Here is a 22800-nt window from a genome sequence, read left to right as displayed (position 1 = left end):
GAACACTATTACAAAATGCCCTGTTCCAGCCTGAGGGCTTGTATGAATAATTTCTGGATTTTGGCAGGAACACATGCTAGTTTAATTTCTTTCTGCAAAATTTTGTTTACTTGCAGTTCCTTCATACCAATCAACAAGCTCTTTTGAGCTACCACTCCCAACATTATTAAAACATATGCACAAACCTGAAGAGGATTTAGCTCATGGCTGCTCCATGGTTTTCCTCTTGAGGGCATATACAAACCAAAGAATTTACAGATTTTAATATATTCAGTATGAAATTACAGATTGCGAGCTATCTGTCTAAATAAAACAATCAGGAAAACAATGAAATTAATTATAAGCTTTGAACTCTGCACCATTACTATGAGAGGAAAATAATCCTTATGCTAGGATTAAATCAACCAAGTAAATCTAAATTGCATTTAATTAAATTTCTGCTAGGAACAAAGATTTCAGCATGTAAGTGTCAGAGTAGTCTGAAACACTTGAAAAATCTCTCATATAAAAATTTCAAAGCAAGAGAAAAGGCCTGGAATGGATATCTAAATGTGGCAGTAAGGTAAGACTATAAACAAATACACAGCTGCAGAACAATCCTAATTATTCATCATTGCCAAAGATTGATTTTGTTTCTAAAATAGTATCATCATCAGTAGTAAGTGGAACAATGGTACATCTAATTCTATGGCACCTTTAAGAATGAAATTTTCTGTGTGTAGCATGGTTTTAAGAATAAAAAGTCATTTATTAGGAAAGGAAAAAATAATACACTTCCTAGAATATTTTATCCTTTCAGAAACATATCTAATTGTAACCTTCTTTTCCCTCTTCTCCACCTGTTTTCTTAATCCAGTAAAATACAAAAGAACCTTCTAACACTCTAACTAGATCCAAAATAATGCTTAATAGAACAAAACGAAATGACTGAATTTTCCACCACGGATGTGCAAGATGGTTAGTCCAACTAATACTAATAGCAGCAGATGAAAATAAAAAGGACTGTAAGAAAACTTTTTTTTTTTTTTTAAAGATAGCCTTTGTCTCCCTAAAAGACAAAACTGACAAACCCCCCCAAAACTAATCACCTGAAAAAGAAAACAAAAACATAAGGATTTCTACAACCCACAATATGAGATGAAACTCTACTGAGAGTGCTTAACTAGCAAAAGGAAAGGAAGGGCAATGCAAAAGCCGGAAAAAAGGAAATAGTGTGTTATCAAAGGGCTATTAATTGCTCCCAAAGTAAGAGCAAGTGATGATCTTCTTCCTTTATTTACTTGGACTTTCAGCTGTCAAATCAAAGAAATGCTGTGTTAGTTGTGCTGAAAGAAAACTGTACCTTTTGTTTTAGTTATTGCCCACTAGACCTTAAGGGCTTTCATTTGAGTGGTTTTATAGCTCACTACTGCACTTTAGAGTAAAAGAAAAAAAAAAAAAAAAAGAAAGAAAAAAAAAAGAAGAACAGCAGACAGCTCCCAAAGTCAGCTTATATGGTTAGTAAACAGGAACAGAATTACAGAGCAGCACAGTTCAATGGAGTTCTGTGGATGTCATCAGTCGGACAGTCCTTCATCCAGAGCTGAAATTTGCAGTTTTAGAAAATTTACTGCATTTGGAAATTTGGATCTCTAATTATAATTAGCTTTAATATGCAAGGCAATAGATTAAAAGAAGCTGAAATAAAACAAAGTACTTTATCTTTCCACATGGAAGGCTTAGATAACTGGCACGCAGCAGTGTGGGGTACCTGCATTCTGGGCTCTCAAAGCAGAGCAGCTTGGCAGGAATTATGTTGCTGGTGGCCTTCTTGCAGCTAGTCCCTGACAAAGGAAGCCAAAAAAAAAAAAAAAAAAAGGGTTTCCTACTGCCCCATAGACCTCAGTGTATTAGATTTTTCTTTTCAACTTTAGGGGTGGGAAGAAGAAAAAATGGAAAAGCACCTCATCTGTTGTCCTTCCCTCTCTGTATTCCTCTCATGAGATCTGCTTACCAAAGCATCCTCAAAGTCTGTAAATATAATCATTCTGCAGATATGACAGGTCTATTTCTTTTTTTTTTTTTTTTTTTGATACTGACCGAACACAGTGAGCCTTCTCCCTGTGAGTTTGTGAGCCAAGGCACATACAAGAATCCCAGTAAACTTCTATCTGCATCCATAGGAATCCAGACACCATTAAAACAGCCAGCCTAAAGGGGTTGACTAAGCTCATGTTTTCCTGGATCTGGCCACAACTTTCACATCTCAGTGGAACAAACACACAAGAAGGATGGGTAATGTATGAAAAAGCTTGCAGAAGAACAGCATCAGCTCCAGGTCAAACTCTCATTTTATGCCCCCCTTATTACTCTTCCCCCTTTTTCTTAGCTGAAGAGAGATGAAAGAGGAGTAATCAAGTGCACTAAAAGCGCTTAACTAGCAGAGATGGAGAAGGAACATTTGCTGAAGCTATAGCAGGAAGCAACAACACAAGGTCATTGTATCCCAAACCTGTCTGGACAAAGGCAGCTCTGTCAGTCTATTTACTTTTCCCAGTTTGTCTTGCTTTGTGCCTTTGATAAACTGTCAGAATTAGTTCCTCCAAGGAATGTATTCCCCAAAAAACATTCTCTGCCAGGCTCACATATGGTACAGCTTCATGCACTTCAGAAGCCTACAGCTCTCGCAAGAACTGTTCATGTTTTCCATAATAATTTTTAATACTTTTTGCATTATTTCTGCAGCTGTGCTGTGCACAGACTGAGCAGCATTACCAATTTTGCCCTGTAACTTTTAGCTACTGCTGCAGCCTCGTGGGTAAGCCACAGAAATTTTAAAAAATAAAGATCAGTAACCTGAATGCCAAATACAGTATCAGTGTGTGCAAAAACAGATAACTCCACCAGCATTATCTAGGCACTGAAACAAAGATCAGTTCAGTTCATTTGGCTCTAAAGAAGCATATGCCAAGGCGAATGCTCAAGTTTCCCAGCTCCAGAGGCATTTTTTAGAAGCTGATCAGGCTGAAGTACCTCCCAGAAACTAAAACTATCAGCAAGTTCATAGAGTATCTATTTAATAAAATAACATTTTTGAAAGCTCTTGAAACAGCCAGGTCTTTTCTATTTCCAAAACACCCTGGAAGAGCAATTGCAGAACAAATCCTTACAGGGAGACTCTTGGGCTATCCTGGAGAAAGCTGAAAGCACAGAAAGTGACAGTTGTCACTTATTAAATTATTAGCTTATTTTGCAATGATTTATCTGCGTAATCAGCTTATAGCAAGGACTTGAATACAAGAACTGTTAATACCAGGGTGACTAAGCTGTCCACTAGCAAAAGCCAAGGAGAGAAACAGGATAAAAAGCATGTCTGATGGCAGGAAATGCTCCACACTGAGAGTACAGAATGGCCCTTTTTTTGAAGAGTGATGCGTGCTCAGCAGCTGCCACTGACCTCATTACACTCACTGCTAAAATTCAAACTTCCTAATCTGGTACTTTCTTAGGAAGGAAAAGGCAGAGATTTTTAAACTTGCATATCATGGATGCTTCGACATCTTCCTTCCACTGACAATCAAGGGAAGTTGGATGCCCAACGCATCTTGTGCCCACTAAAACCTCATTCCTAGCAAACTACATTCTAGCAAGCAGCTTTCACTTTACCTGCCTATTTTCACTCACCACCTGCTCTGAGTTTTATCAACAACAGTTTAAGAGGAGAGATCACCTCTAGCAAACCTGAAACAGATTAGTGATAAAATTGCTTCTCCGCCTACCAACCTATTTTATAGCACATTATTCTGGTCAATTCTGCAGGTGACCCTTCTCAATGTGAAGGCACAGAGACCTGAGTAAATGAAGATGAAATCTTTTTTCTCCACAGATAATCATGTCACATTTTTAATTCACTAAGGAGCTCATCTAACTCCTCTAACAAAAAATAAAATAAAAAAAAAAGATTGCTGACTGTGCCGTCTGTGGATTATCAGCAAGTGCAAATTCAAACATAATCCATATTTGAGAATTTGTCCACAGAACTCGTCCACAGCTGTACAGAAGTATTGTCTGCCTGTCATCAACATTTCTGAGCACTTGGTGCTGTATTATTAATCTTTCATTAACCTAAAGTAACAATGCCAGTGTTTGTGTCAAGTACAGATCAAAACTGGTGGTTTCAGTGGGACATTGAGTGGGTACCAGTTTTTCACCACACATCAGCCTGAAATATCATATTCCTGTATCCTGTTCTTGATGTCACTGAAACTGTTCCAGTGTACATCAAGAGTTCAGCCTACATTTTCATACTCTGCCATAAAAACACTTCCCTTAGGAAGAAGCTGCATGGCCTTCAAGTCAGCAGTGGCTTCCTGAGAATGAGAGGGCTCTCAGAAGTGCAACCTCCAGAGACACTTTTGGTTTCTGAAGGACAACTATACACAAGACATGATGTTCTCACTTCACACTGTCGTTGGACTCTTGCAGGTCTTTCAGGGAGCCATAGGATGCAGTGGCTTCCTATTTTCCCTTGTTGCCATCTACTTTGAATGGATGCCATAGGCTATATTCCAAATCAGTATGGAATTAGTCTGTTGTTGCTGACTTTTGGGTTGACTTTAAGCTTTTGCTAACTGTCTCTTTATGAAATTGCCTTTTGACAAAAGTTCTAACAGTTTGTGGAATCACAGAGAAAGACCAGTAATTATTCCTGTGTTATGCTTTCACTTTGGAGAACAAAATATATTTTAATTTCTCAATCAAAAAAAACTTCATGCTATATACAGGAAACACAGATGAAATTTTACTTAAATGCAAAAAAAAAAAAAAAAAAAAAAAAAAAAAAAGAATAATCTACCTCTGTCAAAGCCCTGGAGGTTACCTAATAATGCTAAATCTACTGTTTGAGTCCCATCTTTTCACAGACAGCAATATCACCCATGAAAACAATTCTTGTGAAATGCATAATTAGAAATTGTAATTTCACTCTACATTGACCAAAATCTAGCATTTTATTCAATCTCCATATCAGTATGCTATTGTCCAACATGAGAACTGCATTTTCAAACAATAGGGGATTCAGTCCTTGAGAATTAGTATTTTTATGCTCATCTATCTCCCTTCTGACTAAAAATCTCAGGAAAGCATATGTATAATGGCACGGTGTGACTGCAAAAAGAAGAAGCCAGAGGGACAATGAAAGCATACTATGGCGTTAACTGTAGTGGCTCAGTAAACTCAGTATGCACCTGACTAACGTGTGTACAAACATACCATTAAAAGGTTAACAGTGAGCCCGCCTCCAAATGATTTTTACAACTACGATGAGCTTGGGTCCATACATTAAGGGAACAGTATTTATTTCAGACTTGATAAGTATCTATATTCATCCATTTAATAACACTACATTGCTCATATGTTTGTTACAGAATTGATTTTTCCCTAATCCAAGTGAACCCCTTTCTACAGGTCACTCTCTTCCAGTTAGTAACCTGTTAACTACATATATTTTTCAACCTATGAATTCTATGTATTTTTTTTTTAATTGCTAGAACAGTAAGTACATGCACATGAAATCTTCAGACACTTTGTAATTAGGGCTGAACAGGTACTGTATCATCTGCACAGTAGTTCTGCAGCTTAACAAAAGCATCACTTTATATTCTGAATAGTTATACAGTGTACTAAAATATAAGGTTACAATAAAATTATTCTAAGATATCCTTGGTGAACTCAAAGGGAAAATATAATTAATTTTCAATATTCTGAATGTAAAGAGAGAATTGTAGAATGCAAAAGTTAACCTTCTGTGTTGATTAATAACTCTAGGGACCACATGTCATGCATGCAAAATGTATTACTTTGTTCTCTGTATTTCAGAGGTAGGTATACAAAATACTTGAAACACTACAGCAATCATCAGACTGGGTTTTGGAGATTATGTTGAAGACAACTCTTTTGATAGGAAAGGGAATATAAACAAAAAACATGATAGATTTCATTGATCTAACCTACTCTGAGTGTATAACTCATCAAGGTGTTTAAGAACATTTAGATGCCTTGTTTGAACAGCAATCTGTGTCTTTTAGTAATTTGAATTTTAAATTCTTGCATTTGCTTCAGGGAATAGCAGTGGGTGTGCTCAGCCATCTAGAGGTATGAGGGACAAAAGATAAGAAACATTAATATAAAAAGCAAGAAAAAGCATCTGTTTCAAAGTAAGTAGTGTTAATTAAAAGGTTATGAGCCAACAAGAAAATGCATAAGTATTCCAGTGATGGTGTTCACCACTTAAAAACAAATTTAACTCAGAATTCAAAACAGTTTTAGCAGACATATTTTCTAACAGACACTTGCTTTTTCAGTTTACAAAGTATTTTTTCAATTTTTCTGAATGCAGCCAATACACAATTTACTTAAGACTATCCTTGCTAGTAAAATTCATCCTATTTTGATTAATTGCCAATCAATGACAACAACCAACAGATTATGCCTGAAAGAGATAGAATACACTTAATTTGTTCTGAATTAGGCTCGAGCCTACAGTAATAGCAGGAGACTACTCAAACCATTGCCCACCAATATGCCATGGTGAGATAAATACAAGACTGAGTGGATTAGATGAGTGGGTCTACCAGGCATTGGCTTGTGAAGCAATTAATGCAGTGCAGTGTGGTCCTTGGGAGCATGAGGAGGTATCTTGCTCTACAGATTCATAAAGGGCCCAGGAGGTTTTGTGCCTACAGGGCATCACCTACCCACAATTTAAGAAGAGGTATTCCTCTGGTTTATCAGATCTGTACAGTGATAGGTAAGGGGAAACTTCTGTCCCACTACAACTGGTTTTGAGAAATGCCTAATGCATGGGATGGGAAAAAAAAATATATATATACATATACATATATATAGCTTCTGAGTCTGTGTATAAGAGTAAAGCGATGCCATGAAAATTGTACTCCGACTTCTCTGGCACAGGACAACCATGTATTGCACTTCCTGGATTTGTTGTGCACAGAAAATCTTTCTCCAGTTATATGGATTTTGACCAGCCTAAGTTAATGACACAGATGGACTTTTTTTCTATTTCCATAGAATTGCCACTACCTCCTTACATCAGAAAAACATCAGTTGACCTGGTAAGCAGGAAAGTAGATAAACCATAATTCTCCTACCAGAGAAAACAAAGCAACTTGCCTTCAGTAAGGGCATACTTGAGTTCTCTGTAGGACAGTTAATAGGATAGCCAGCTACAAGGAAATACAAGAGAGCAAGAAAGAATTCTCCTGGGAGAAAGAGGCTGGATAGGTCTTTTCTACTGCCTAGCATCAGAAAAAAACTTGTGACTTTGGAAGCCTTCTGGCAGGCAAAGTCCCGTGTGGTAGAATACTCACAGCAATCTCTCTAGTAGAAGGTGTGACAAGCTGGTGGGCCTAAAAAGAGTGGTGAGGTCCAACCAGCTACATGAAATAATCTGACCTTTGGGAAAGGAAGAGGAAATCATCAGGACTTACATCCTTAGCCTCCTAGGAGTTTGCTTAATGCAGTCTCTAAACAAATATTTTGCTTAATGCAGTCTCTAAACAATATTTTTTGTGTCCTCTAACTATATCTGTGCACTGTTCATGCTTAATTATGTTTTCTTCGTGCTTTCCAATAAAATTGAAGCCTGCTGCTTAAGCCCTTGTCACACATCTGTGCCATCCTTGTGATGTCAGTTCAGTTATAATTAATCACTAGAGAGATTTATGATCTGTCAGTCATCAATTATCTAAGTATTCCTTGTCAAATAACTTATGCATTACTTTTTTTTTTTTGTTCTATACTTGCCTGATATTAAAGCCCTGTACCATTTCAGTAAGTTTGTAAATACTGAAAACAGGAGCAAAATACTTCTGAAATCAGGTAGTGTCATAATAAAAACAGTACCTTCAAAGCTGGTCCTATCTACACATTTTCATACAAGCTTCATATACAGATCAAATATGGAATTGTTATCGCATACCTTAATGTGGATTGTGCCTTGAGTTCCCTTTGGAGTTAAAATAAATAGTATAATTTACCTGCAAGTCTGGTTACTAGCAGAACTCATTCTGATGAAAGATGAAGAAGAGTGAGGAAATAAAAGTCACATCTTAACGAAAATAGTATAAAATAAGTAATGAGAATGGAACAGTCTAAGTGTAGATTTTCCTCTTTCTCAGAAAAAAAAAAATAAAAAAATCTAGGGAGATGTTTTGCTCAAACACTTATAATAAAACTTGCATCTGTCAATTATATCCCAGTAATATCCTGTCTTGCACGGTTTGCTTTCCTGTCTATTTAAACATTAATTTTACATACTCTATAATGGGCTTTTGCAAAATAATAATAAAAAATACCTTCTCTCAGACTTATGAATTCTTCTCTGCCAGCAGACCCATGAGAATACAAGTAAAGAATTGATATGTTAGTAACATCTGTAAGAGCTTATTAAATACCAGGGACCTTGATTATGTTGGGTCACTCTGATGATTTTATTTAATTTCTTCTATACTACAGGGTCCATATATTAAGAGAATCAGGTTTCCAAGACTATACATCTTGAGATCAAAGATTACTAATCCTCTTGAAGATACACGTTTTTCATAAACTTTTTAGTTCAGGTATGACTACTCACTACCAGCATGATTCAACACATTCAATTCATTAATCTACATTATTTTTGGATTTGGTTTTTTTTTTTAATCTCTAGATGATACCAGTCGACCAAGAGCCACTTGACAACTGAAATAGCTATTCAGTACACACATTTTCTAGGAATTTCCAACTTTACAAGCATCTGAAATCATTAAGAAGCTCCATATATAGCCTTAAATTTCTTTGGGAACTTATTATTAGCTACATGTGTGAAGTGGTCTTGCAGCGAAACCTCATTTAATCTAGAATTAGCAGGTAAGCTCCCCAACTCTATCAACAGAAACTTCTAGAGAAGCTCAGAAACTTTGATGAAGTCAAATCAAATTACTTATATTCTCAGTATCACATCACATAATGCCTTTTTCTCAGCAGTCTTGGGAAGAACACTGGCCTAGCAGAGGAACAAGATGCTAGACTCTCTACAGCCTAAGAGGCTGCAATACATCTTTTTTTTTTTTTTTTTCAGGAAACAGTCCAAATCCAGCAGACTTCAAATATTCAGATGGAATATCCCAACTTTTCTATTGGTTCCATCACCAAGGGATGATGTGGCACCTAATGACGAGAGTGCTGAATCTATACTAGATGAATCAGATTCCTCTTCACAGTTCTTCCAAGGTACCTAGTTTGTTGATTAACCCCATCAGAAATTTAAGCCAATACATTTGTCAGACTGAACCTACCTTATTTAGGGCCAAATCTAAAATTAAGGTTAGGTAATTGCCTCAGTTTGACACCCTTATTGGGGCAGAGTGGATTCCAAAAGCTACTCAAGATGCTACTGTCATGGTTATGATTTGTCTCAAGAAAAAAAAACATGCAGCTGTGTATCTTCTGTTTATATTTTCTCTAGTACATCTAAATGCTTAGTTGAAACAGCTCAGTAAATAAAAAAATCTATTTTTCTTCTGTGTTTCTTCCTATATATTAAGGCAGGCACATTTTGTTCTAGCAGACAATAGAGACTGTGTTAGAGGAGACAACATATTTTTGTAAGAACATACAATTGAATAATAATATTTGGAGATGTCAGATGATGGCAAGTTAACCCCCACACAGGTGCACCTTTATGCAGACAGTGTTAGGCTCCAGTTCATTTTCTGAATTCCACATCAAATTGACTAAGCCTAACAGCTGGAAAGTTTTCAAGATGAAAAGCACTTGTCAACGTGACTCAGCCAAGGAACATATTTAAAAACAGAGAACTCAATTACACTTGGAATGCCTGTGCCCTGCTAAGGACAGCAATTTCAGGTGGGACAGAAATTTTAATGATAATGATTTGGAAGTCCAAAAACTCAGCTTTTCAAATGCTACAGTAACGGTATTTAAATAAATTACAGGTGAGTGTACTAAAACTAGATGTCATACTAGATTGCTACTCAAGACAGGAATGTCCAGCAAAGAAGACATGAAACAAAAATGTGAAGAGCCAAGTTAGATTCAGAAAGATGCAACTAATTTGAAAGGCTTGCATAGAATATTCAAACTTAAATAGTGAACAAAATTTAAGCCAGTTTACTGTCCACTAAAATCAATACTGAACTTCACTATTACAAATGTACCTCAAATTAGCATTTTCTTTCACCCACCTATTTCTTTGTTGAATAGAAATATGTCCTTAGGTTGGTATATAACAAAGCTTAAAATGTCTTTGGTAAATTATTTTCAAGCACTGTGTAGCTCAGCTTCATTCTTAGAGGAAAGTTATTACTGATTCTTATGTTAGACTAACTTCCAAGGTGTTTGAAAAGCACTTTCAGTGTACTTAAAAGCCTCATTTTGAAGTCTTTTTTTTTTTTATCTTGTTAACTGTAAAAATTCTGACCAGCCAAATACGAGCACCAGAAGATACAACTGCCAGTGACATAAATAGCATTGTATTCATTACTATCTATAATTGAGCTGGTATTCCAAAGAGATCCCAGCTACAGAAAAGTTAGAACTAATGAAGAAACAAAATTGTACCTTTTTAGCTTGGCAAAAGGAGAACATGTAAGGACACAGGATTCATTGCAGAACTGGGAGTGGTAAGCAAACCATGAAAAAGAGGAGTGCCTGGCTAACAGGGTCTTATGGTAACATTGACTTTTTGTAAATCTAGCTTAAGAAAACATTGTAACAGCATCAGAAACAGCTCAACCAAGCAAATCTCTTCATTACAGACGCTGAATTTAGTATTGTGGTTGCTGGCAACATCCTGCACCAAGTCATGTTGCATAAATAGTCTAACAAATATTTCCACTTCTGCCCTAAAACATGATGTCTAAGGTGCTATTACTTACAGCAGAAATGGTGTAGATGCATATCCGGAATGCAGATATACACCTCTCAAGTGTTACGGTGGATAGGAGCAACCACGAACACAAATAGAAGTCTGAATGGCCTGACACAGAAGAACTATTAAAGCGTTACAAGTCTTAGGCAGCACTGAATGTTCCTCCCAATAGTGACAGTAACTCCAGCTCTTATAATTTTTGTTACTGGCTTGAGATATGCCTCATCTTTTTTCCAAGACTCACATTATATACATAAATGCTTCTAATTTCCTCAACCTCTTACCGCCAAACAGCCATATCCCTTCCTTCCCCAGAGCCATGCTCTCAGCAACCACCCAAACAAAGGTGCTAAGCCTGAAAACTGGACAACACAATGTGGCGGGCACACTTTGTGTTCCACTAGCCACACAACATCGTTCATAAAGGGGCAAACGAGACATTGTTCCTTGTGGTTGGGCTTCTTAGCCCAAACAACCACTGCTGTTCCCAGCTTTGTGAAGTACAACCCATATACTGATGGTACGTTACACAAACTTTAATTTTGTACATTAAACAAAAATATAGTGTAGCAAGGATATTTTGCTCCCTTCTGCTCCTCTTCCCTCTCATGCCATTAGTACTGGTTGTAGAGAGAGACTTGTCTGGAAGTTCTCATACTAGTTCTGGGACTGCTCTGACTAGCAGCACTGATAAAGTCTGGAGCTCATGAAGTATTTTGAATCCTTTAAAAGTGTCAACAGGAAACTCATCTTATAGTGATGATACCTCCTTTTTTTTTGTTGTTGTTGTTTTGTTTTGTTTTGTTTTTGTTTTTGTTTTCCCAAATACGGTTTCACTTTAACTGAAATAGGTATTCTGGTGCTTTCAGGTGCAGGATTTTGTCAACACAACTGAATAATCCAAGTGACTGTTTTACCCATTGAACATCTTCAGGTATTCCTGTAGCTAAATAGTTACGTAACTAAAAAGGACTCTTTACATACTAAAGGTTTCTTTCTTAATTGCTTGTCAATGATACAGAACCCAAGCAGAAAAGTATTTCTGTATTTGTGATTGACAGCAAATCAAATAAAAGTATTATTAGCAGAAATATTTTATTATTTAATGGTGTGCTTTACCCTAAAGACTTGAGGAGTTTCTTTATAAAATACATAATTTTTTCAGGACACTATAATAAAAATATAATTTTATCCATGTAATTTAATAGTTATCAAGGGAGCAAGTCTAGACAGACAAAAGCAGTAATAGTCTGGCTGATTCACATCACCACTAGAAAGTAAGTGACATGATTTATCATCACTTTACTCCAGTTTTACACTTGTGTAACTTCAAGGCTTAGGGAGTTGCACTGGAACACTGACGTGATGAATCAAGTACCATATTCCACTCAGAGCAAAAATAACCATTATGAAAATATTCCAAAGTGTTGCTTAGGAATCTTGGGAATGTAGTGGGAAGATCCAACTGTAAATTAAGGATTCATAACTGTTTTTCTCCTTTGTCAAGTAATAAGTCAGAACTCGATAATTTTAATTAGCATGTGGTTAATTTCTCCATATAGAAAGAAAAAGGATACATTCTATGTTTTTGCTAAGTTCAGTACAGCCCTCTCTATGAAATAGACATTCCAAAACTTAAAATTATTTCAAAGTTTACACTTACCACCTTTTCAACAGCCTTTGCACAAATTATTTTTCCAGTTTAAAAATCTTTACCATCTTTTTTAGAGAAACACAATCCAAGAGGTATTATTTTTAAATTTAACTGAAGTGTCTCTTATCTTTATGTCAAATTCTCTTTCTTCTACCTACACTAGTCACATAAAGATACTTATTTCTACAGTCCTGAATAATTATCTGTTTTGAAAGAAGAAGCATGTTATAATTCTCATCTATTTCTAAAATGGAACTGCCTTCATTAAATGATAGAATTTTCATGCATATCACCCTTTGACACAGTTTTAATTATTATCACAGCAATCATTCTGAACATACAGAATCAATTATTAATGTCAATGATTAGACTATTGTCAGATTTTAATTTATCTTAGTACTTGGTATTTCTTGAATCACTGGGATCATTTCAAAAATAGCCTTTTATTTTAGCACAATTTTGCTATTTAACATACATTTCAACATACCTTTTACTCATCTTTTTGGAATACTGAATGTTTTCTTTCAGTTTTATCCCAAGTCTGTATCAATATTTACAATAGTTGCTATATAGTTAACAATGTGAAGAAAGCATAAGAATATAATAAATTTCATATTTTATTTTATTTTTTTCTGCTTTTCATAATATTGTTCACATGTACAAGCTGCAATGCTGCAACAACTACATGAAAATTATTATGAATAGCTTGACAGCTGAATAAAGTCAGGGATTTATTTAAGTGCTATTAAGTAATCAAGAGAGTCTTCCAGTAGTATTCTATATAAACAAGGACTGTATTAATATAACTCTGTACATCTGCAGCTTTAAATAAGCTCTTGTTTTTGTTTACCTTCAAGGTAATTGCAAGGGTAGTAAATTTTTTTGTAATATAGACATAATTTATAATTTGTCCAACTCTTTATCATATTCTACAAGTTTTTAGACTGATGCACAAGAGTATGCTACCTACCTTCTCACAGATGGCAGAACTCATCAAAAAGATACAGATCAATGTCATGCTGAATCTTGATACAAGTTGACAGAAACAGATGAGTCCTCTCAACGGACCATGAAAGTGCATTTGCTCATACCATATGTATTAGTCGCAGTGTATAAATTTATGAGTATTTATCCATATGGACCAGATTTGGGGATGTTCTAAATATTATTGAAAATCCTTTGCCATGGGTTTTAGGTGCTTAATGTACTACTTTGGGGAAACACATATATGTGAGCAATAAAAAAACAAATGCACAAATAATAAATGCCCCTCACTATGTTCCCTCTCATCTATTTGCTCAAGAATATGCCTGGTGTCAACTTACCCTTTTCTATACTACCCTACAGACCTTTTTTTGCTCCTTTTCCAAGTCTTTTTGAGAGATCAACCTGTTCTGTAATGGAGAAAATACAGAATTAAATCAAAACTCATTGCAAGTCTTTTTAATTTGGAGTCCTTTCCCCTTTGGTTTTTCTATTTTTTCATTAGATTTCAAGCATTCTGGAAAAGAAAATATCTTGGTATCTGTATCTTATTCAGATTCAACTGCATCCTTTGGAACTACGAAACAGTAATTGTAATGAACCAGCCATGATGCACATAAAAGGAGATGGAGAGAAAGGCACAGACAATGTTTCTGAGTCTACTTGATATTATACATTTCATATTGGAGGTCTAGACGGTCACTTAACTGTCTGATACTGTATTTCTCTCTGGCTGGATGTAGGTCTTCACAGTCAAGAATAATCAGTGAAATTAAGCAGGCAAAAACAACAGACTTGGCCCTCACAGTTTGAGGAGCAAGTTTGTTATGGGACAGGTAAATTGCATGGATTTAGTTCAATGGATTTTACACACATGAGTTATCACTTTTAGCAGAAAAGTGTTGCCACTACTAAACAGTAGCTTTGTAGCTCTGCTTTGCTGAGATGTAAGTTTTCCAGAGTGTAAAGGGAAGAAGAAAGTATTCACGATTCATAAACGATAAGTACAGAGAATGGACAAATAGAAATACAATTAAATAGATGAATAGGAAAGGGGTAGGAAAGCTCTGCAGGAGGATCTGGATAGGCTGCACCGATGGGCTGAGGTCAACTGCATGAAGTTTAACAAGGCCAAGTGCCGGGTCCTGCACCTGGGGCGCAATAACCCCAAGCAGAGCTACAGACTGGGAGAGGAATGGTTGGAAAGCTGCCAGGCAGAGAAGGACCTGGGAGTGATGGTTGACAGTCGGCTGAATATGAGCCAGCAGTGTGCTCAGGTGGCCAAGAAGGCCAACGGCATCCTGGCTTGTATTAGGAACAGCGTGACCAGCAGGGCTAGGGAGGTGATCGTCCCCCTGTACTCAGCTCTGGTGAGGCTGCACCTCGAGTACTGTGTTCAGTTTTGGGCCCCTCGCTACAAGAAGGACATCGAGGTGCTTGAGCAAGTCCAGAAAAGGGCAACAAAGCTGGTGAGGGGCCTGGAGAACAAGTCCTACGAGGAGCGTCTGAGGGAGCTGGGCTTGTTCAGCCTGGAGAAGAGGAGGCTCAGGGGCGACCTTATCGCTCTCTATGGGTACCTCAAGGGAGGCTGTAGCGAGGTGGGGTTGGCCTGTTCTCCCACGTGCCTGGTGACAGGACGAGGGGGAATGGGCTTAAGTTGAGCCAGGGGAGTTTTAGGTTAGATGTTAGGAAGAACTTCTTCACTGAAAGGGTTGTGAGGCACTGGAACAGGCTGCCCAGGGAAGTGGTGGAGTCACCATCCCTGGAAGTCTTCAAAAGACGTTTAGATGTAGAGCTTAGGGATATGGTTTAGTGGAGGGCTGTTAGCGTTAGGTTGGAGGTTGGACTCGATGACCTTGAGGTCTCTTCCAACCTAGGAAATTCTGTGTGATTCTGTGATTCTATAGCTTTGTGCTCTGAATTCCATTTCTGAAAAGTCAGCACAAACTGAGCAGAAGCTGAGCAATAGCCTCAGTGGAATGGGAGTGTTTGCAAATGTTTTTGAAATCGTTTCCCAAATCCCATATTTTACACTATTTTCTTGTATGTGACTATCTCCAGAATGTTTTCTGGAGTCCATAATGAGTTAAAAGATCATTGGTCTTCACAGACAATTATGCTATATGGAATACTATAATTTAATCCATTATAGAAGGCATAGTTCATGATCAATTTAATGAACAATAAAACAAATACTTGATACTTTATCTCATTAATACAGCTGAGTTTCCATCTCATATTCGTCTGCACTGTCTATTTTTTATTTCAGGACTGAGCTGGCAAGCGTAGTTGCTTAGGTTTTCCATCAGTCTAGTCCTAATCTCCTGCCAGTGCATACATTTTACACTACCTGTTTCTTGCTAATTAAAGTGAAGTGAAAATAATTCTGCCTGAAGAGCTGTTTTGGGAAATGGAGGTTTAATCAATACCATCATCAAAAGCCTTTCACAGAAATGTTCATAAAAACAGTGTACATTTGCCGCTGTATACCAACCACAAGGAGGGTTTTTTAATAGGGACTTTTAAATATTATATATATGCATAAATATTGCCTTCTTTGCTTTCTTTAAAGCAAAGTCCTCTCTTTCTTTCTTCCCACCATTCCACCCAAAAGACTAAAAACACTGTAGGCAGCTCTACGTTAAAATCCAGTGAATATTCCAGTACTGTCAGTTAGTTCAGCCACACAAATTTTTTTCTGTTTCTTGCCTTAATTTACCCCTGAAAAGAAATTTTTTGGTCTCTCACATTAAAATACCCAGCAGGGTATCCCATTAAAATTAAAATGTTAAAAAATATATTTTAAAAATTAAAATATTATATTACCCCCAGCAGGGTAACATGTTTAACAAAACTAATCTGTTCTGCTATAAATTAAAATATACCAACTAAAAATCTACCTGAAAGAGGCTTAAAATGTAAAATTTAGTTCAAGCATTGTTCCACTATAAAAGCTGCATTAGAAGATCCATGAAAAACAAACAAACAAAACAACAACAACAACAAAAAAACACCAAAGATTTACCAGAAAGGTAGTGGAAAAACATATTGTTTATATTTTTTAATCCATCATTTTACAGTCTCAGAGCTACTAGTTTAATTAAAATACATTATAGAGTAATCATTTGAGATATATATCTCACCAGATCTGTCACTGCAATAAAATCCTGCTCTAAAGAACGTGCCCTGAGAAAACATAGGGTACAATCCCATCTGTCCTACAGAGTAATAACTTATCCATCATCAATTATTAGGCTATTACTAGACACAAAATTTGGTGAGATGTGCTGCAAACTAGAGAGCTGAGCGGCTTTGCTGGGGAGAAATTGCAGCCTCAGAGGTCAGCAGATAATGCTCGTTTTTCTCTGCCTCAGGCTTTCAGCCTTCGTATTTTGCCTTCTTTCCCTCGAGAGTAGGAAGAAATGGTGATGTGGATACCAATTCTTTGCACTTTCCATGGAAATAAATCATCCCTTCGCACATGGATTGTGGAAGCCTTTCTAATTATCTACCGCTCAAATAAAACAAAGAGTAAACAAATAAAACAAAACAAAACAAAATAAAATAAAATAAAATAAAATAAAAAATCAGAAAACAAAGGCAACTGTACTGTTGTGTATTTCTGCCTTATACATTCCAGTTGATTATGGAATTACTTTACATGTTTTGCTACTGATTTTTTCTTTTTTTTTTTTTTCTCTTTTTTTTTACAGATGTTACTGTGCGTTCAATCAAAGGATTCTATTCTTTTTCCTCTGACTGCATTCCATTTTTGTACAGCCACAAGTCATACAACACAGGTAATGAACACGGCTCTTCTTTCTGCTCCAACGTTACACAAGATTAAGTATTTCAGAAAACTGAAGATTAGTATCACTTATCAAAGCTCCCATCAGGCCACATAGAGTTACAGTACAACCTTTAGCATGCATGCAGGTTAGTCAAAACAGCCTGTCTGGTATGACTGGTGATCTGCTACTGCTGCCAATGCCGTGGCACTACAGTAAAGAAAGAAACCATCTTAATGAAATGATTCCTAGTCATCTTAAATAAGGGAATACCAAACATGAATGAAAGGACTTAATTCAGCTGCTGGAAAATAAATTAATTTGTCACATTTGATTCTCAAATGAACCTGTTTGTCTGTTTCTAAGATATTTCCTAACCTGTCTGTGTCCCAGCATGAATGATTAAATTATCAGAAGCCTCCTGAACACTGTGTTTCACAAATTCATGATGGTAGCAATGTGTACCACTTTACCCTGTGGTACACAGACACTCCAAGGACGCACATGTGCATACCTGAGATCAGAGTGCTCTGTCTCACCAAGCAAAGCTCTACAAGTTCTTTCCAGTTGCATCAAATAAATGCATTTAGCGTATTAAAAAGTGGCATGTCAACATGTGCTCTCCGAAAGATCCTTCTTTAAAGCGGGTAGCTGCGGTGTAAACTTTATACTCCCCCTGCACCATAGAAAGTTATGGTATCATTTTCATTGGGATCCAAATTTCACTTGGTTAAACCTTTACTGGAAAGAATTACTTCATGTGTCAGACAGTAACACTGATGTCTATGTGCAACCCGCTGAGAATTCCAGGACAAATCTACCTGAAGGGTTTTGTTACCTGCATCCTAAGTGGTGGCAGACCACGTTTTGAGTAAACCGTGTGTTAGAACATCAAAAACGTGACCCACAAGCAATAAATCAAACCCATGCAGAGCGAGGATCCCATGGGGATTCCTGGCACAGCACAGGCTCCAAGTGCTTTTAAAGGGGTGGGAGGTTATCAACAGAAGGGCAAATCTAGCTTCTTTTGGTGCTGTAATATAAAGTCGAGAGCTTTCTTTCCAAATAAATTGTATGTACCTATGAAGACGGTAAAAATATTTCAAAAGTACAGAAAGGGATGAGAATATGGAAAAAAAAAAAAAAAAAAAAAAAAAACAGAAACAAAAAACACGTTTATCATTAACAGGCACAAACTATGCAGCTGATCCTACACACAATTACATGCGTGACTAACTTTAATAGATCCTCAAGTCAAGCACCAACACTGAACGTGAGGACCGTGACAATCTTATTTAAAAACTCAAAGCAGAAACGACATTCTCTCCTTGGCCCCTCCTGACGGAGCAGCTCATGGCACTGGAAGTGGCACCAAGAGCATCCTGTCCTCGCTCTGAAGCCACCTCTACTTCCTTGACATGCACTTTGCAGCCAAGGTATATGGTTGTTCAGGTACCCACCCACAATAACTGAATATGATTTTTTTCCTTCACAAAGGTCTTTCTGAGGAGTTCCGAATATATGCTGGACACTCTGAGCTCTCTGAAATAGTAGTATTTACATGGGGAAAGATTTAAAGTACTGGTGGCAAGCATCCTATCAAATTCAGTGGAGCTAAAAGAAAACATACTGAAGTAAAGGGAAAGCATCTCTTTCCTTCAGTTTAAATGTAAGCCTGAACAGTCATTCAGTTTCATCAATCAAAGCAAGAAGGATTAAACCAGCAGTAGTCAAATTTCAGTACAAAAACACATTTAGAGGCACAGAGAAACAGAGAATCAGGTAAAGAAATGTTGTGTCTTATCCAGCAAAGCTTTCCTCCTAGGATAAGACCCATGTGTGAAGAATTAGATTCTTCAAAAAAAAAAAAAAAAAAAAAAAAAGATTTTCTTTTATTACATCTCTGTATTAAAAAAAAAAAAAAAAAAAAAAAAAAGCTAAACCAAATCAGAAATATCATTTTTTACTTGTGGAAACAAAGCAACAATTGTAAACTGTAAATGGGAGGTTTTTGCTAATTTACTCTTCTTTGAGACTACAGACTCCAGCACTGTTTGGTCCATATTGAAGATTAAACAAATCTAACTAAGCATTCTGTATCCAATGACTATGCTTAGTTTACAAGATTTTTATAAAGCTTTTTTGTCAGCATCTTCAGTAGATACTATCTTCTCTCAAATACAATATTCCTACAAAATTCTCCAATATTCCTGAGTAAAATAATTATAGGAGTAACCAATTATGTATAGGATTCAGGCTGACAGGCCATATACTTAAGCCTCTATATTGTATGCATATTCTACATAGCTAGTAGTGTTATTCATATGCAGAGTCCCCTAAGAGATTTGCTTAATACATCAATAAGCATAATTTCTACATGTGGATTGGGATTGCTTTTATTAATTTTTCTCCTCCAAGTATAAAATGCAAATTACAAAAAGTAGAATTTGCATCTTAACTTGCCTAACATATTATCTCTGCTCAGCACCTTAGGAAATTGCCAGATATTAAGTTATAGTCAAAGCTTCACAAATACCATTACAATTAACTGGAATCAGCATAATTTTATTTTACTTCCTAACTCAATCATGTTATGAACTGTAAGAACATTCCTTTGTCACATTTCAAAAATGCATAAATTGTGATCTGCAGTTTGACTGTTATCAACTGTAAGTAGCATCTGTCTGCCTAAAGACGTGCTCGCTTTCATTGGTCTATCTCAGATTGGAAAACAACCTGCTACAAAGACAGATAAACCTCAATCGTGGCAGTTCTGTGACTGACTTGTTATGCTGAATTTCTGCTTCATCCTGTAGAACATTATTATCTCAGCAAATAATTTAGCAGTTAATTTAGCAAATGTTTTCCCACAAATCCTAGCTCAATTCTTTGCTGATCTCAATGCTACACTACTTTCACTAAGTTTCATTTTATCCAGGTTTCCTTAAAAGCATTGATTTAAGCCTTGAATAAATTGTCAAGTAATAGATGTCTATATAGATAAATATAATATAACTCCTTTTCTTGCCACTGCATCTGCACACAAAGCATAAGAAAGGCAGTGCTCCTTTTGCCCTAATTTCTGTGTTAAACAAAATTTTATTTGCATTCTTTTCAGTGTTCTTGTTCATATCTGAGAACATATTTTCATTCCATAAAACTAGAGAATTGCTACATAACTAGTCTCACAATTCCTAAATCTAAACTATTTGTTGTAAAAGAATCCTTTCGTTTGTCATGACTCTGTGTTTACTTAAGATGCTTTTAACTTTAAGCATAAGTGGTACTTTCTTACAATCTCACAAGAAGTAAACAAAATTTAAGATATAATTCCTATTATGTGATAACATGATGACTGTGTTGCATAACACCGTATTTTCAATAAAAAAAGTCTAAAATACATTGATAGCCTTCAGGTCCTCATTTCTGGTTTGGGAAGCAAAAAAAAATTAAAAATATCTTATTGATGAATGAGAAATATATCTCATTCAAAAGATGTATTCTTTTCCTTTTATTTAGGATCTTGTATCAATTGCGTTACAATGCAGGAATGTACAGACAACATTATGGACAACATTATTTAATCATTCACGTCCATTTATTGTAACTGCTCTTTCATTACCTGGCAAACATGAAACAAGCACTGGTGATGTCAGCAAAACTTGCAAATGGAAAACACCACTAAATAAATTTTAGTTTGTTGAAGCAAGAACTATTGGCTATGACTTTATCAGATAGCACCTTAAAGTATTTACATTACAAGTAAAGAATCAAATCTTTGTGCAGGTCCATGCAGGAGAGTTAAGAAATAAGGACTCAGTCATGCATTTGGGAAGGTGATCACAATCTGTCATTTGATCCTTCTGCCAAACAGAAAAGTATGACGCACTTCCAAGGGCTGTGCATCTTCCATGTTTGCCATGGACCACTTCCAAAGGTGAGGGAGTTTAGAGGTCAACTTCCCCTGCCCTGCCCCCTCCCCCCCCCCAGGAGTCTGGGGTGGTTTGCTTGGATTTGTTATTTTTTGCTAAATGACACAATACTGGAAAACATTTTGGACAAGACCCCAGCTTAAGATAAAACCTTTCACACCATTTTAGGATCTAGGTTTCCATCAATATAAATTACAGAAGAAGCTTCATAAAATGAGACAGCTGTATTTGTTAAACTGGATTACAACACTAATTCTACATCTTCCTACTTGTGACAGGCTGAAGAGAAGTAAAAATTATTAGCCAAACAAATTGAGTGAAAGCTTGATTAGCAGCCAGCAAAGGACTTAAGATGAAGTTTGAAAACTAAGAACCAAGAAGGGACACTGAGAAAAATAAACAGCAAAATGGAAATGAATGCAGCTCTGCTTTTATGATTTTCCAGGCAAACTAGGGAGATCCAATACATTCTTATCTGATCACAGAGCAAGCACTACCATTACTACATTTACTTTTTAATTAATTAAAGGACTAAAAAACACATGCCAAGATAGAATGATATCACCTTTGATTTTGTAAATCAGTGTAGGATCAGAAAGAAGCATACAGATCTTTACTATCACACACATCTTCATTGGTATGTTCCATCGTATCTAAGGTATGTCACATCTCAGTCAATGCTTTGACCTGGAGTGCTAACCAGTTGTTTACAATGCAATTAATACATAGTAAATGCAAAATTAGAACAGAGATAAAGATCTGACAGAATGGATATTCTGTTTAGTAAGCTTTAAAATATGACTAATTATGGCATAGACAAGAAGAGCCACTCTCCAGATTCAGCTCTGACTTTATTCTGCAAGTATATTAGAAATGCTTTGCACAGAATGAAAAACATAATGCTGCTCTATTTTTTCTTAAAATTTGCCTCACTTAAAGGAATTATAACAAAAATATCAATATCGTCTCAGTCCTTCCCCTGGGCACAGGACTCAAATATTCATATACAGAGGATTACTCGGCCCAAGGCCTCTCTACTCTCCTTTGCAATCATTTGCCTCTGGAAGTTTTCCTTCCACAATCAATACTAAAAAGAGTGAAATTATATGTCAGACAAACACAGCCAGACTCTCAAAATCAAACTGTCTGACTACATACAATTGACAAAGAGCATGGTTCATTGTAATACTGTAGCAGAACAGAAGAGCAAAATTTGATATTTTTCTAGACCATTCTCAAAAATAATCATTTCTTTTACCAATGAAACAGGATTGTAATTTTTAACATTCATAGCTGGCATCAAGTCACAATCTTTAATGTCAAAATAAGATAAATTTCTTGCTAATAAAAACAGAAATCTTTGATAATCAGTATAAATGTCTTTGTGGTCTGAGCCTATGCTTGGTTAGACAATTTATTACACATTGAGTACTATAGATAAAAGATGGAAATAAAAAAATCAAAACTAATTTACCATTGATCTTACAAAAGTATCAATTTGGAAGAAGATAC

The 22800-nt window shown here is 36.2% G+C and overlaps 1 protein-coding gene across 2 annotated transcripts in view; it reads right to left on the bottom strand.

The window, feature by feature from the left end:
- XRCC4 (X-ray repair cross complementing 4) overlaps nucleotides 1–22800 on the bottom strand; it is a 186832-nt gene that overhangs the window by 40786 nt on the left and 123246 nt on the right. The window lies entirely within an intron of this gene.

This window comes from Aythya marila (genome assembly GCF_965140915.1).
Source record: "Aythya marila genome assembly, chromosome: Z".
NCBI classification, from domain to species: Eukaryota; Metazoa; Chordata; class Aves; order Anseriformes; family Anatidae; genus Aythya; species Aythya marila.
This window is presented reverse-complemented; position numbering and strand designations above follow the sequence as displayed.